The sequence below is a fragment of the Lagopus muta genome, chromosome 7 (assembly GCF_023343835.1).
Source record: "Lagopus muta isolate bLagMut1 chromosome 7, bLagMut1 primary, whole genome shotgun sequence".
NCBI lineage: Eukaryota > Metazoa > Chordata > Aves > Galliformes > Phasianidae > Lagopus > Lagopus muta.
Genome location: NC_064439.1, coordinates 10,515,306 through 10,532,372, shown reverse-complemented (window position 1 = coordinate 10,532,372; position 17,067 = coordinate 10,515,306).

Below are 17,067 nucleotides of genomic sequence, written 5' to 3'. Positions count from 1 at the left end.
ATTCCTTCTGCATTTCCTTTATTTCACTGCTTTACTAATTTTGCTGCAATGCTTCAAACAGCCGTCCAATGCAGTGGAAATTTTAAGGTGCTTGAAAATTAAGAGTCTCTAATCAGACAAGCCAATAGTTAATCCTTTCCAGAAATTAATTTCAGTAACGACTGTACAAACACCATTCAATCATAAACATGCAGTTAGAACCATCCCATTTGCTGTAGCTACTCAACAACACTACAGCTGCCCTATTATGATGAGTTTGCTTCTTCATAAATATTTTTATGCTAATACTTCTGTCTGCTTTTTTGAAGCATTCTTGAAGCAGTGAGATAGGACTTCATATTTTATTTGTATTGTTCTTTGCCTCCAAAACATAGTTTCATAGAGCAGAAGGAGCTCTTCTCTAGGCGTATCCACAGGTATCTCAAGTTTCTGGTGCTTTTAGAGCAGCTGATGACACCCAGCAAGACCTGGATTGTGTTCTGTGCTGATTGTCCAGAGAAGCACTTGGGAGAAAAGGCTGTGGGAACGGACACCACAAGGGAACCAAGGAAGCACTCCAGCACAATACGTGTGACATTGGCACAGTGCCTAGCTGTGACTTTAGCTTAATACTCATAGTATCTCAAAAATGTTATCCCAGAATTCCCAAAGTAGCCTTAGACTCTTTGGTCTGCACTTAATGTACACAAAGATTTGTGTGTGTGTGTGTTGAATATACTTAGCAAATAGGTGTGCTTCATTTAGATGGTCCAAATCATTGTCCTCTTGTCCCACAAAATAAAAAGACTAGTTCACAGTTACAGAATAAGGTAGCTGAGGTAGGAAGGGACCTCTGGGTCTATCTCAATCAACCCCTGTCCCAGCAGGGCTGCACAACACAGGGTGCCCAGCAACAGCTTCTGAAGATCTCCAAGGATGAGACCCCACAACCTCTCTGGGCAAACTGGTCCAGTGCTCCATCACCTGCACAGCACAGAAATGCTGCCTGGTGCTCAGTGGGAACCTCCTGTGTTCGAGTTTGTGCGCATTGCCTCTTGCCCTGTCAACAAACTGCACTGAAAAGAGCCTGGATTGATCCTCTTGGCATCGTTTGAGGTATTTGTACCCACTGATAAGATCCCATTCGTATAGTTCTCTTTCATTCTTTAAGTACATTGATTCTATAGAATCTCATCCAAATAAACTAGTTTCAGTCATTTCAACAGATTGCTATTATAAAGTCCTCTTCGGCATCAGTCCTTATGTATATATGTGTTCAAAGTCTTAAAGTTTTAAACCTACTTTACCAGGCACACACTGCACACAGTGAACAGTCTCCAAACGAAAAGCTTACCCTCCTCTTTCTTTATCAGAAAGTGTTTTGAGTGGGGTTCATCAGATAAGCTGTTGGTCTGGCAGCAGTACACATTCCCTCTCATCCTCTGATTTCAGCAGCTGAAGCCCAGCTAACTGGCTGGGCAGAAAATATTAGTTCTGGCAGCCATTTTATTTCAGTGGGGTTATTTGGATTTTGGTGAGAGCAGATGAGAAAGAAAAAACTGCCTTCCAGCCTGAGAACCCAGCCTGGGAACTGGGACTGTGAGCCAGAAGCATCCCTGAGAAGCACCGCTGCCTCTCTGAAGTGCAGCTGAGCACCGTGGAACTGGAGGCATCCTGCAGATACCATTGATAAGAGCAAACTGAGGAATGGGAACAGCAGCTTATCATCTGGCACAGTGAAAACAGTCTAGAAGAAAGGGGAAAACATCCTGAGAAAGCAGGAGCCAGCACTGCTATTGGCTGTTTTAGCTGAAAGAAAGGAAAACAGTCTGGGATAAGCAAAGTTCTGTCTGAGGGAGCTGGACACATCATCGCCTATTGGGTGTTTCAGGTGGAAACAAGAATGGAGCAGCATCCATTGGGTGCTCTGAGAGGTGGTGTCCCACTCTCTCCTCAGTCCCCATGCTATAACAGGGACCAGCCCTCCATCCCCATGGAGCCTCTCTTGGAGAACGCCCCGTGCTGCAGGGACTCATCCTTTCCCTTCAGGATTCCTGACCTGAATCAAACCTTTGCTGGGGACGCCTGGCTGCTTCCAGCACCGTGACGCGGCTCATCCTCACAGTGAGTCTGTGTGCATTTGTTATTTGCTGCCCCTGCGGGGCCTGCTGCCAGGCTGTCTTTACTGGCCCATAGTTTCATAGTGTTTGGTGCTGACAGCATTTAAATAGATAGAAGTATATGCATGTGCATTTCAGTGACTGACCATGAGTAGATTTGCTACTTCATAAGTGCTGTGTTTGTCCTAACCAATAGTTTTAATACATGTATATACTTCCTGTTGTATTGACTGCTACCAGGATTGATTTCTGCTGCTATTCGTAATAGTAGATGTGCACTTTCTCTGCTGGTAACGGTTCAAAATAGCTTGATATATACCTGCTTTGTTACTCAGCATTATACTTGAGATTTGTGGTAATATTTAATAAAGTAGAGAAACTTGGAAAATAAAGCTTCTGTGACCTTGTGTGTTACAGAATCCTGTGAACCCACTGTTGTGATCTCTGTAAAACCACAGGCTTGGTGTTATTAATTGGTGTCAGAAGCAGGATTCTGTAAAATATCAGGTCATGGATGCTTGGGAAGAGGCAGTAGAAGAGCAGCGTAAATGGCAACAGGAGAAGGGATGGCAAACACCTAAGTGGGACAGGAACTGGGTAGCTGAGAATTGTTTCAATTGGGAAGCCCTGCGAGCTGAATTTCAGAAGTGGCAAGAAAGTAGTAAAAGTAATGGGAAGGAAGAGAAGGGGTCCTTCATTGGTCTCCTCACAGAGGCATTAGCAGCTGCAGGCAGTTTGTTTAAAACTGCAAGGCAGAAACTGGAAACTGCCTCACAAGGGGCTTTGCAGCAAGCTACAGATGCAGAAGCACAAGCTAAAGGTGCTGCCTTTGAGTCTCGTAGTTTTATTAAGAGCCACTTACTTCAACAATTAAAAACTAACCTCACACCTCTGGCTTTAAGCCAGCTTGAGCAAGAACACATGCAGCCTGTCTCTGACAGTGAGATCACTGAAGAAACACATACGCTGAACACTGATAATGAGGAGGATTCTGATTTTAGCAACGGGCTGTTTACCCCCACCTCACTGCCTGAATCTAATCCAGATGAAACTGCCTCTCTGTACCCGATCACCCAACTCCCACCTCCAGGTGGACATGAGGGCTCTCTCCTGCCACCTCAGGTCACGATGACCGAGATAAATCTGAACGTAAGACAGCTATGGCAGAAGTTCATACCGTTTAGCAAGAAGTCAAGTGAGGACTGGCTCGGGTGGGTGGCACGATGCTATCAAATGGGAGCTGGAGCTCTTATTCTTACTCAGAATGAGGCTAGACAAATCTTCCTAGGAGGTGGAATAGTTCTTCGCAACCCTGAGGCAGAGGCTGGAAAAAATACCTTTTCTCTATTATCTTCAATAATACATGCTGTTAGACAGATGCAGGTACGGTGGGGATATAGTCCACCTCCTCCATGGAATACCCGGGATGGGTTTGCCAAATGGACGATGAGACTGGCTGCCTGGGATGCCCTTAAGGCACAAGGTGCCATACCTGAGGACATGATGTCTCTGATGGCAACAGAAGCAGGGAAATCGAGACTATTGGAAAATGCAGCGTATGGAGGAGCAAAGGGTTTAGCCTTAATGTTGTACAGTAGGACTTACGACTGGAACACTATAATGGCTCAAGGTCTGCAATATTGGGTAGCCTTTATGAAATGCACCCCCAAATCAACAGCTCACCAGAGGGAAGGATGGGTCAGAACCACCCAGGCACCAAGAGGAAATCACAAAAAAGGACAAAATGTTCGTAAATTCCCTGTTGAAATAAATCGATCTGGTACAAGAAGAGACCCTGATAAGCAGGAACGAGATCTGGAACGGAGGAGGCACTTACGAGGTCTCCTGCAGGGAATAGGATTCACACCAGGTCAGTTAGACAAGATGCCCACATCCTTCTTACAGAGACTGTGGGACAATCGCAAAATAGACTGTGACAGTACCCCGAGTGTGAGTGCTGAGAGTGTGCCAGACAGTACTGACCCATCTGCTCCTCTCATCCCCATCCCAGATGACCAGAGCACTTCTCTGGTCTCGGTATCAGGAAACTGACAGAACTCCCAACTTCCAGCTTAGAGAGTTCTGACAACCTGTCCCAAGCGCCCAGTATTTTTAGAACTGATATTAGCAAGTGAGCTATTAGTAGTAAAAGATAAATATTTTATCTCTTTTCTCATGGATACAGAAGCCTCAAATCAGTGATCAAAGTGGGGGATATCCATGGATTGCTAACGAGAACTTGAGAAAGGATTTGTGTAACACGAATTGCTGGAAAAAGACAAGAGCTTCCCATAGCCAGCATAAAAGTGGCTTTGCCCAATGGAAGAACATTGAGTCTGTAGTGGCAGTAGGTATTAGGTATAGATTTGTATGTTAAATTCTCAGACTACTAAGGTTCCTTTAGGCACCTGGGTGCCAAACTATCAAACTCAGATCCCTGTAATTTCTGTAGATGAAACCCTTTTCTATTACAGGCTGCACCAAAATTACCTAAAAGTAGCTTAAGTTGTGTACAAAATATTATGTTAGCCCTGAAGCCTCACAAGGCATAACTGCTATCATTTGGGATTTAGAATGATGGGGTGTTGTTCAGAAAACTCACTCACTGTATAACTCCCCCCTGTGGGAGTTAACAGCACCTGGCATTTGTCAGTAGATTATCATAAATTGAATGAAAATAGAGGACTCTTACATACTGCTCTTCCCTCTCTTAGAAATGTTATTTTTGCAGTGCATCCTTGGATGGCTGCCCTGGACAAGAAGGATGTATTTTTCATGGTCTCACTCCAAGCTGAAGATTGAGATTTGCTTTTATCTGGGAAGAATCCAATATGCTTTCACCTGCTTCCCCCAGAAATTCAGGCATAGCCTTATACTGTCACATCAGACTTTGGCTAATGAATTGGAAGTTCCACGAGAACTAGAGGTGAAAGTGTGTTAATATACAGGTGACATTTTAATCAAGGGGATTCCTCCCCAGCAAAATCCAAATAATGGGCAATCACGTCCCAGTTCATTCAGAAAGTAAGAGTTCTGGAACCTAAATGACAAGGTTCTAGCCAGATGGTTCAAATTTTAGGCATAACTGGACAAGGTGACAGAGGATATGTTCCCTCTGATACATTACAGCAAGTATCTGAGTTAGATTCACCTCCAGTAAGAAGTTCTGAAAAACCTTAGGAACTGTAGGATTCTGGTGATCCCACACTTAGGGTTTAGTGTAGTTGCTCAGTCCTTATCTGTTAAAGTAGTGTGCTCCTAGGAATGGACACTTCACTCATGAAGAAGCCTTTCACTTATCAGTATGCCATGTTTCAGAACACCAGGCTATGGGTCCAATAACACCAGTGCCCTTTTAGACTAGGACTTGCAGAAAGAAAATCAACAAGAACAGTGGCAAAGTCCTAGAAAACTCCAGATACTGATTTGAATAAAAGGGGTGGTAAGGTTCTCAGGTATGATATTCACCTTGGCAAAAAGTAGTTACTGGCTACTAATACTGCCTTCCCTTCAAGGAGAACCCAGGCCTACAGGGAAATGAATGGAGCATAACATGCAATGGCACAGGGTAGTTGTGGTTTAATCTGGCAGGCAGCTCAGCACCATGCAGCCATTCACTTACTCCCTCTCCAACCTGTCTTTACTAAGACAGGAAAAGAAGAGAGAAAAGGAAAAATAGCAATTACATATATATATATACATATATATATATATGCTATATATACTATAAATACATTACATATATTTGCAACACAACTGCTTACCACCTGCTGACCAATGCTCAGCCAGTTCCTGAGCAGTGGCTGCCTTCCCAGCCAACTCCCATCAGTTTTATTGTTTTTTGCATGATGGTATGGAGTATCCCTTTAGCCAGTTTAGGTCAGCTGTCCTGGTTCTGTTTCCTCCCAATTCCTTGTTCCCTTTCAGCCCCCCCTCACTGGCAGGATGGCACAAGAACCTGAAATGTTCTTGGGCTCTCTGCAGCACTGCTTGGCAGCAACTAAAACATTGGTGTGCTATCAACACTGCTGCTGGCCAAAACACAGAGACTCTGAATAAAAATCAACTCTATCTTATCTGAATCGCAGAACTGTAGGGGTTGGATGGGACCTCCAGAGATCACTGAGTCCAACCTCCCTGCAAAGCAAGCTCCTCACAGCAGGCTGAACAGGTGGGTGTCCAGGCATGTCTTGAATATCTCCACAGAAGGAGAATCCACAACCTCCCTGGGCAGCCTGTTCCAGTGCTCCATCACCCTTACTGTGAAGAAGTTCCTTCACGTATCGGTGTGGAACTTCCCATGCTCCAGTTTATGTCCATTTCCCCTTGTCCTGTCTCCACAGACCACTGAAAAATCACAGAATCACAGAATGGCCGGGGTTGGAAGGGACCTCAACGATCATGAATCTCCAACCCCCCTGCCACATGCAGGGCCACCAGCCTCCCCATTCAATACCAGACCAGGCTGCCCAGAGCCCCATCCAATCTGGCCTTGAACACCTCCAGGGACGGGGCATCCGCAGCCTCTCTGGGCAGCTGTTCCAGCACCTCACCACTCTCTCTGTAAACAACTTCCCCCTGACGTCCAAGCTAAATCTCCCCTCCCTCAACTTAAAACCATTTCCCCTTGCGCTGCTGTTTTCAACCCTTTCAAAGAGTTGATTCCTCTCCTCTTTGTAAGCTCCCTTTCGGTACTGAAAGGCTGCAATAAGGTCACCCCGCAGCCTTCTTTTCTCCAGGCTGAGCAAGCCCAGCTCCCTCAGCCTGTCTTCGTAGGGGAGCTGCTCCAGCTCCCTGATCATCTTTGTGGCTCTCCTCTGGACCCTCTCCAACAGCTCTCTGTCTTTCTTGTTCTGGGGGTTCCAGATCTGAACACAGTACTCCAGATGGGGCCTCACAAGAGCAGAGTAGAGGGGGACAATCACCTCCCTGTCCCTGCTGGCCCCATCTCTTCTAATGTAGCCCAGGATACCATTTGCTTTTCAAGCTGCAAGAACACACTGCGGGCTCATGTTAAGCTTTTCATCCATCAAGACCCCCAGGTCCTTCTCTGCAGGGCTGCTCTCAAGGACTGCTCCTTCCAGTCTATATAGATGCCTGAGATTCTTCCAGCCCAAGTGCAAAACCTTGCACTTTGCTGTGTTGAACCTTATTATGTTCACCTGGGCCCACCTTTCAAGCCTGTCGAGGTCCCTCTGAATGGCATCCCTTCTTTCCACCGTGTCAACCGCACCACTCAGCTTGGTGTCATCAGCAAACTTGCTGAGGGTGCACTCAATTCCATCATCAGTGTCATTGATAAAGATGTTAAAGAGCACCTTTATCAATGAAAAGAGGTTGGCTATGTCACTTTTGTTCCCACACTTAAGATATTTATAAATATTAATAAGATAAGTCATATTAATAGTCTCTCAGTCTTCTTTTCTAAAGGCTGAAAAGACCCAGTTCACTCAGCCTATCCACATAAGAGAGATACTCCAGCCCCTTTATCATCTTTATAGCCCTCTGCTGGACCCTTTCCAGGAGATCCCTGTCTTTTTTTGTACTGGGGAGCCCAAAACTGGACGCAGTACTCCAGGTGAGGCCTGACCAGGGCAGAATAGAGGGGGAGGATCACCTCCCTCGACCTGCTGGCCACACATCACCCAGTATCCCACTGGCCTTCTTGGCCACCAGGGCACACTGCTGGCTCATCGCCAACCTGTCATCCACCAGGACTCCCTGGTCCTTCTCCACACAGTCCTCTCCAGCAGGTTGTGTCCCAACCTGTACTGATACTCACAGTTATTCCTTCCCAGGTGCAAGACTCTACACTTGCTTTTGTTATACCTCATCTGGTTTCTTACTGCCCAGCTCTCCAGTCCAGGTCTTGCTGAACAGCAGCACAGCCTTCAGGTGTGTCAGCCACTCTTCACAGCTTTGTATCATCACTGTACTTGTTGAGGGTGAGCACTGTTCCCTCATTAAGGTGGTCAATGAAGAACAATGAAGGTCCTGAAACGAAGACCCACTCCTTATTCCATATAGTATTCATCATGCTCAGGTACCACATGCATCTCAGTTAATTACATCACCTTTCCTGCCTTTTGATATATACACACATATATCATTCCCATAGTCTATGGGCCTTCCACAGTCTGTGGAGTTTATTTAGTCCATGACTTTGGGCTGTTACAATAGTCATTCAGAGCAGGGAGGATGATGCAAAGTGTTGGACTGTTGCATGCTAAAGCCAGTTTTGGTTCCATCAGAAGTTATTCTTCAATCTGGGTGATTCTTACTGTAATACCATTGATAAAACAATCATAGTAGTGATGACATGCAGTATTATGTAATGACTAGCATCATACAATTCAAATTACTGTCTGTTCTCACCCAACATCAAATCCCTTTGAGGTTCACACCTGACTTCTCCATCCTTCCTCACTGCCCACCAAGTGCATGAGGCCCTTGAGCAAAAACAGTTCCACAAATGGGCTTGCTTTTGCCTGAAGCAAGAATAATCCAGACTGTCTCGCCCAGCATGTTTTTTCATGTGCACTGCAAGGAATTTATTTCCTTTTACAATATGTAAGAGTTTTGATTGGGCAGGACTAGCTTGATTTTGGCAGATCCCTGGGTGTTGATTAACCAGGTGGCTTTTGTTAAATGTGTGTCTCACTGTCTGAATGTCTCTACTACAGTGTTTATAGCAATTTTGTTTTAATGTGCTCTGGACAGACCTGCTGTTATCTCAATGCTTTGAGCCCCATGGTGGGCACCAAAAGGGACTGCATTGAACCACCCTGGAAATGCTGCCCACACCCATTCAAGAAGTATCATTTCCACTCAATTTACAGAAAGATGCTGCCTGGTCCGTGGTTGGATCAGCTGTGAGGAATGAAGGGGAGGGGAAGGCAGGCTCTGCATTCAGGAGCAGCCAAAACATAGAAGCTAGGTGGGTCGGTTGCCCTGCAGACTTATGAGTATAAACACCAAGTCCTGCACAGGTGGGCTGGGACTTGGCAGTGGCTCCCATATTGACAAGCTTCAGCATTTGCACTTTACAACTTAAGACATAAATGGTCATCACTTACTTATTGGATAAAGTGTGTTAATCACCTGCAAAGAAGAGCTCTCGTTGCATATTACAAACACTCCTTCAGACTGCTGTGTGATTGGTGCTAGATCAGCAGGGTAATGAGCTTCTTCTCTTTGAACAGTGGATTTCCAAATTAGTGAATACCCAAAAGGAATGAAGCGATTTTGTTTTTTCTTTTAGGTTACCCTGACAGCAACATCAGCAACCAGAAGCTCAAATCATCTTGGATCCTAGTCCTATCTTACTCAACACGTGGATTGATTGGCAAATTGCCGTGAAATGAAGCAACACTGAGAGCAGTTTCTTTCCCTCTTATAATTGTTATTTTATGTACACAGTGATTGGGTCATACCTAATAATTATCATTACGTTTGTTCTCTTATCCCAGGGGTGGAACAGCAGTCATGTTGTTCAATTTATGAAGATGATTGCTCAAATGAGCAATGAATCAAGTTGTTGGGTTTGCTTATACCACCCTCGTATGGGATGCTAAATTTTGGTGGTCAGCAGAATCTATCCCTGAGGCATCTTGGTCTCAAACTAATTTGGCATACTAACCCCCCAGTACTCCAAATTATTGACAAGATGACTTTTGTAGCACATCCATATAATAATTCCCCAGGGAGCATTACGGTGCCCCAGGTTATAAGTTCAACTTGGGTGGAAAAGATGAAAAATTGTAATTAGGCTTAATATTACAATCACACCCAAGTGCATGTTCAATTTAACTGTGACAGACTAGAAGCCAATTAAGCCAAACGTGCTTAATAAAATTTAATTATTTTTATAATCCATGGTGTTCATTCTGCAAGCATTGCATGGGCTCTGGATAGAACTGGTGACCAACCTTGTTAATACCTGGGTGGTTCTGGCTTTGTGTCGCTTATGTTGGTAAGAGACAACTGCCAGATACTTAGAATCATAGAATCACCAAAGTTGGAAAAGACCTCTAAGATCATCCAGTCCAACCATCCACTATCACCAGTATTTCCCACTAAACCATGCTCCTCAATACAACATCTAAACGTTTCTGGATCACCTCCAGGGATGGTGGCAGCACCACCTCCCTGAGCAGCCCGTTCCAGTGCCTGACCACTCTCTCAGAGAAGCATTTCCTGATGTCCAACCTGAATCTCCCCTGGCACGGCTTGAGGCCATTCCCTCTAGTCCTATCACTAGTTACGTGGGAGAGGAGACCAACCCCCAGCTCACCACAACTTCCCTTCAGGTAGTTGTAGAGAGAGATAAGATCAGCCCTGAGCCTCCTCTTGTGCCACAGCCTGGCTTGGTGTATAATCGATGAATGTACAGATGTTATAATTATGAAATATACCAGAGTTTGGCTAAGCAGTTATTATAGCTGTTTACAGAACTATTTCCCTTTACAGATCCTAATTTGCTTTTCTGTTCCATCAGACAGAAGCCTTATTAACTGTGATCATCCTTAGAGAACAATCTGGCAGCACTCCCCTGTGCACTCATGTTCTCTACCCCAATGGTTGCAGAGCCCCAGCTTACAGACTGCTTCCAAGAAGGAAAATTGTTCTAATGTTAACAAAGCCTGGTGTGCATTCTTGGGAAGAATGGACTCTAGCCAATTATTCCTGTGTGGATGCAGCCCTGAACATGATCCTGGTATGGATGGACTCCTTAAGTATCTTGTTAACTCTCAGGACAGACTGTGGTGGGGCCTCTGGGAGTGGCAAGAAGTGGGGCTTTCTTTCTAAATCAGGCTGGTAGTTTTTCTTGAAAGGAATGTTCCTCTTGTTGGGATAAAATTCTTAATCAGATCTCTCAAACCGTGAAAAATAATTTTTCTATCGCACCTTGAAATTAATTTAAAGGCTCCAAAATGAGATGAATTCATTCTTACAACTGGCTATCCAAAATTACTGGGCCTTGGAATATCTTTTTTTGCCTCACAAAAATGAATGAATAAATACTGCCTGTTGCTTTTATGCTAACAAATCCAAGCAATCTAATACAACGTGAACATTATTCAGCCACATCTGTACATTAAACCGAAAATCCCAACAAGCCCCACTTGGAGTCCTCTCAGCAGACTGGTCAGGGCTGTGGTTTACATAGCAGACCCTGAAGCATGGACATGGCAATTTTAATTATATTAGCTCTCGATATAGCTGTAGGATTTGTGCTTTTCTGTATCGTTTCTTATGTCAAATCATCATCTGTGTCACTTTTATCTAAACCAGTACAGTATGCTCATGTCTCAGCTAGCAAACCATCCCAGAAGGTGCAGCACTGGGCCTAACGGACACAAGTCTGCTCCGCCTCACGCATTAGGAGGCAAGAGAGACGCACCAGGCGTGGTGTAGCCTCACTCCTAGTGATCACAAGGGGCCGCAGCTCAAGGTGTGAAGTGAGGGCAGCAGCCATAGAGGTGACCTGGCCATAATAGGAAAAATACTGACAGCAAGTGACTGCTGATCCCAGACAGAAGAAACTGCCTGCCAGTGTGAGAACTGCCAGCCCAGGAACTGGGACTGTGAGCTAGAGACACCACTGTCTTTTTCAAGGGTGACTGAGCACCTTGGAACTGGAGGCATCTGCAGATACCATTGATAAGAGCAAACTGAGGAATGGGAACTGCAGCTTATCATCTGGCACAGTGAAAACAGTCTGGAAGAAAGGGGAAAACATCCTGAGAAAGCAGGAGCCAGCACTGCTATTGGCTGTTTTAGCTGAAAGAAAGGAAAACAGTCTGGGATAAGCAAAGTTCTGTCTGAGGGAGCTGGACACATCATCGCCTATTGGGTGTTTCAGGTGGAAACAAGAATGGAGCAGCATCCATTGGGTGCTCTGAGAGGTGGTGTCCCACTCTCTCCTCAGTCCCCATGCTATAACAGGGACCAGCCCTCCATCCCGATGGAGCCTCTCTTGGAGAACGCCCCGTGCTGCAGGGACTCATCCTTTCCCTTCAGGATTCCTGACCTGAATCGAACCTTTGCTGGGGACGCCTGGCTGCTTCCAGCACCGTGACGCGGCTCATCCTCACAGTCAGACTTTGTTCGTTATTTATTTGGTCCCCCGGTGGGGCCCGATCTTTACTGGCCCATTTCTGAGGTGGCTTTGTCCCCTTCTGGGATTGGTTTGATAGATATTGGTACCGATAACACTTTGAAATATATACATGCATTTATAAGTAATCAATCATAAATATATTTTCTACTTCCTAAGTGATGGGTTTGTTATAACCTGTAATATTAATATACAGAGAGAGATACATAAAGATACTGAGATAAAATTGCTTGTTGAGGTGTAACCTTGTTAGGCAGCTGAGCATCCTATGTAGAATCAGAAAGATAAAAGTGAGAAAACTCTTGTGTTGGGGTAAAGACAGTTTAATGGGTAAAATAAAAGCTGGAACCACAAGCAAATCAAAACAAGGAAGACACTGACCACTTCCCATCTGCAAAGAAATGTTCAGCCATTTCCAGGAAAGTGAGATCCAACACATGTAATGATTACTTGGAAAGACTAACACCATAACTCGGAGTGGTTCTCCCCGTCCTTCTTTCCCCCCAGCTTTTATTGGTGATCACAGTGTGTCATGGTATGGGATATCGCTTTGGTTACTTCTGGGGCTGGCCTGGTTCTGCCCCCTCCTATCTCCTTGCACAGACCCAGCTCCTCAGGGGCAGGACAGCACAAGAACCAAAAAAGTCCTTGAGGATGTAAGTACTGCTTGGCAACAACTGTCAACAACATTTTCATCACAAATCCAGTACTGAGCACCATACCAGCCTTCACGAAGAAAATTAACCCAACCAGGAACCTGCAAATTGCTGCTGTATTGTTAACTGATGATGACGATGATGATTTCTGCTAGTAATACTATTGATTTTTATTACTCTTGAGTACGTAGGTGTAATTGCTTTCCAGGTAACTTACATACTTGCTTTGTCAACCATAGGTATACTTGGGAGTGGCGATTTGTAGTAACCTTTAATAAAGTAGAAAAACTTAGGAAATAAAGCCTCTGTGTCCTTCTGTGTTACAGAATCCTGTGAAGCCACTGTTGCAATCTCTGTAATTCTTCAGATCCTGAAGGATTTTTAAAGCTGCATCATATCAGTTGTCAGAAAAATCGTCAGTCCTATTCTGGCCATCACAGTGAAGAGAGACAGGCCTGAAAAGACCTGGCAACCTCCCCTACCCTCTATCTCTGTAACTTGTATGCAAAGAGTATGGTCCAAGGGACACTGGTAGATGGCAATTACGGAGACTGTCGCTTCATCTCTAGCCAATCCTCAGGTCTTGGTCAGAGAACATCACCTTCTGAAATGTCAGCTGCACTGCATTAATTAAGCACAAAAAATAAAGCTATCAACAGCCAGTAGTTGTATACTTGCACATACCTGCAGAATCTGAAATACTGAGTATACAGTTTCATTTTGAAATGGTGCCAATTAGTACCAACACACAAAAGGCAGATAAGGAGAAACTCCAAAATTGAATTAGTAAGTATCAGACTCTTACTAAATTGCCACTGCAAGGGTGCATGCACAGCAATAGATCAAAGAGCTTTGGAGAGCTGCAGCACTGCAGCAGATGAGTAATGCCTTCTGATCTGCCTTGGTTACATGGCTCTGACATGCTTAGGAACACACTCAGGAATGTGATACATGCATGTTAATAGGTGTAGCCACCCTGTAATCTTGGGAAAACTTTCAAGTTGTTGAAGGAAGTACAACAAAGACACACTGTGTTGTCTTTCCCAGCTCTTCCTCTTTACAGCTGTTTGAGTAAGAGACAGCTTAACTGAAATGGAGATGGGCAAGCTTTGTGGAAGGAGGCCCTCACCATCAGCATTGGAGAAGCAGGGGCTACATCTGTGCCACCAGCATCAGGCACACTGCACAGGTAGGGGAGGGCTTGTGAAGGGCTGCCTTTTCCTGTCCTCGATCCTGTGCAGGTGTTTGACCATAATATGGGCTGGGACAATCCTCAAAAAGCCTTAAAGAACCCCAAGGAAACTTCTAAAATGTCTTATCCACGCTCCCCTCAGGAGTGAACAGCCAAACTGCAGTAAACAGAGCCTCAGCAGATCAGTTACTAACACTTAATGTCTGTGCATTCCTGATATTACTGAAATACCCCAGGACCAATCCAAAATCTGGTGATTATTATGATTAAGAGTTGTGTTGCTAATCTTCCTGAATATGGAGGGTCAGCCTCAGGACTGGCAGAGCTTCATAATGCTTTAAGGAGCAGAGAATTCCTCTGCACAAACAGTGCCATCAGTCCTGTCAGAGCTCTGGCCTGCACAAAATGACTCCCATGGCTATGGTTCTCAGCAGGAGTCACAACCAGCACGCCCTGGGCAGCTCTCTGACACCTGAGGGGCATGGTGGACTATCTCTTAGGTATAAAAGGAGAGTTTTTATGCCCCACCAGCTCAATTTTTAATATTGACTGATCACCCTAATTTTAAATGACTTCAAATCCGGGTCGCTTATTCATCCAGGGCTCTCTGCTGCTCCACGGAAAATGAGGCGTTGGCAGGACCATGGTGGCACCGCCTGCCATCAGAGGCTTTTGACAGAGCAGCCCATGGTGTGGCATTCTGCGGGACTGAGGATTACACTGCGCTCACAAAAGGCAATCACTGCTGCAAGCCTTCCCTAAAGGGGAGGAATCAGACTAGGGAAAAAATCCCATGTGATTTCTGGTGTTCTCAGATTACTTGAGAACATCTGCAGGTGTAATTCTGCTGGCACATGTAATTGCAGGTACATTTTATTGTACTTAGATGCCTATTTTGTTTTGGCCAGAGGCTGAGCAGTTTGACACCTAAATACCCTTGCAATCATCTATGACATAAACTATATCTACGGATGTGTTCTTGACATAAAATTGGAAACTGAATTGATGTCCTTTTAAGAAGCAGCGCCTTCATCCTCACACTGATGGACTGAAGATAGCAGGTTTGAGATTTCATAATAACATCAAATCTAATAATATAAAACCTTTGTCAGCATATAGTTAAAAGGTGTTAGTAATGACGTTTTGAGAAATAAAATATCCCACTGGTGTTGTTAAACACGTTGATGTACAGTACAGCAGCTGCAAGCAGGCATTTGGAGATCCTGCAAGCTGTGCTGCTGTGCTGGCAGGCAGCAGGTGGTGCCTTCGAGTCACAGCATTTTCTCACTGCCAAAAGCAGTGCAGCTCTTGTTCCAATGCAAAAGCATCTTCATGGCATTCTGCAGGGTCTTCTGCTGAGGGGTAAGGTACAGCGGTAATGCTCTTGTCAAACTTTGAGCTATTGGTATTGTTACAGCCTGGCCAAACCACTCTGGGTAGACCTATCTTGGATAGATCTATCTTTTTTGGGCAGCCCCAGGACCTGATGTGCTTGTAACATGTCTGGGTGGCAATTGCTGGTTAGGCAAGTACTGGACAATCAGCTGCATTCACTGGTGCAGATCCTACCAAATGACCATCAGGCTTCTGCCAGCACCACTGGTCGTGACTGTGCAGACAGGGCGTCACGTCATCCCACCGTGTCAGACCACCAGGTTTTGCTGTCATAACCAAGAGCACAGAAAGGCCATTTGCAGCCTGCTTTTTGCCTAGCCAGAGGTATTTCCGTAGCTCCATATTCGTGCTGTCGTTGAGGCAAGAGAAGTCTCCTGATGTGGAGTAGAGAGCTCCTGGGATGACAGGACTTTCCCTTCTCAGAATACAAGTCCACCAAAGGAGCCCACATTCCACAATTTGAATTTTGCATTTTCTTCACATTCTGCTCATGACCTCCTCCTCCCACAGCCCTTCAGCTGACGGCCTCCCCACCCCTCACAAGCCCTTTCTTTTCACATCTTTCATTCCTGGCTGCACGGATCCATATTTCTCCCACACCAGCACTGTCCTTGTCAATCACATGAATGCTGACTGGCATTCTTACTGAAGGAAACCTAAAAATGCTGGCTGGTTGTGTCACTCCTTGTTCTACAAATTCCTTTCTTTTTTTTTTTTTTAATCTTTCATTGATTCATTTCAACATGAATGCTCCTACAGAATTTTATCTTGGCTAATCAATTAACAAAAGCCCGTGAGATATAACTGCAAATTGGAACTCAGTATTTCAGGCTTTCCTTTCTTGTTGCTTTTCCAGTATTTACATTTGCCACACAAACACTGTGCTGTGAAAAGACAACATTTGTGTGACAGTGGGATGAAGGAAATAATATTAACAAAAAAACTTCCTATTTTCCTTCTAGTTTCTTTCTTGTTTGTTTGTTTGCTTTTAATATTTTCCTCTTGCCCCGGTGTTGTTACAGAGCCATGAGTACCTGAACATCCCCATCATTTCTTTAAAGTGAAGTGCATCCAGGAGCACCTTTAGTAGAGGTGATAGTGGGAGATTTAATGTGTGTAATTTGCTATAGAATCTCATATTTGCTGTAAATCATTGCTAGTAAGGTACTGTCAGAAACCCAGGAATAGTGGTCCTAAAGGGACCTGCATATCACTCCTGGGGGAAGGTATCATCACAGTATAATCTGTGAAGTGCTACATCTTCCCTTTATTGTATTGCCCCCATATGCACACACATACATGCACACATACACCTGCTTGAAATGCATACATATGTGGGTACATATATACATACACACACTTTTGTAAATGTGTTTATATACCTACATTTATGCAATTGCAAAACAGTCATTGCTTTAGAAATTACTTCACACATTTCCAGGGAAAATAATTTGGCAACTGATGTGCTGGACTATTACTGTTCATTGAATTGTGCAAAATGAGCAATAGGAAGAAAGAACTGCAAATAAACAGAAGGGGAAAAAAAGGCTGTGAATTGTTGCGCAGTACTCGATAATACTTAGGAGCACTTCTCTAGCACTTTTC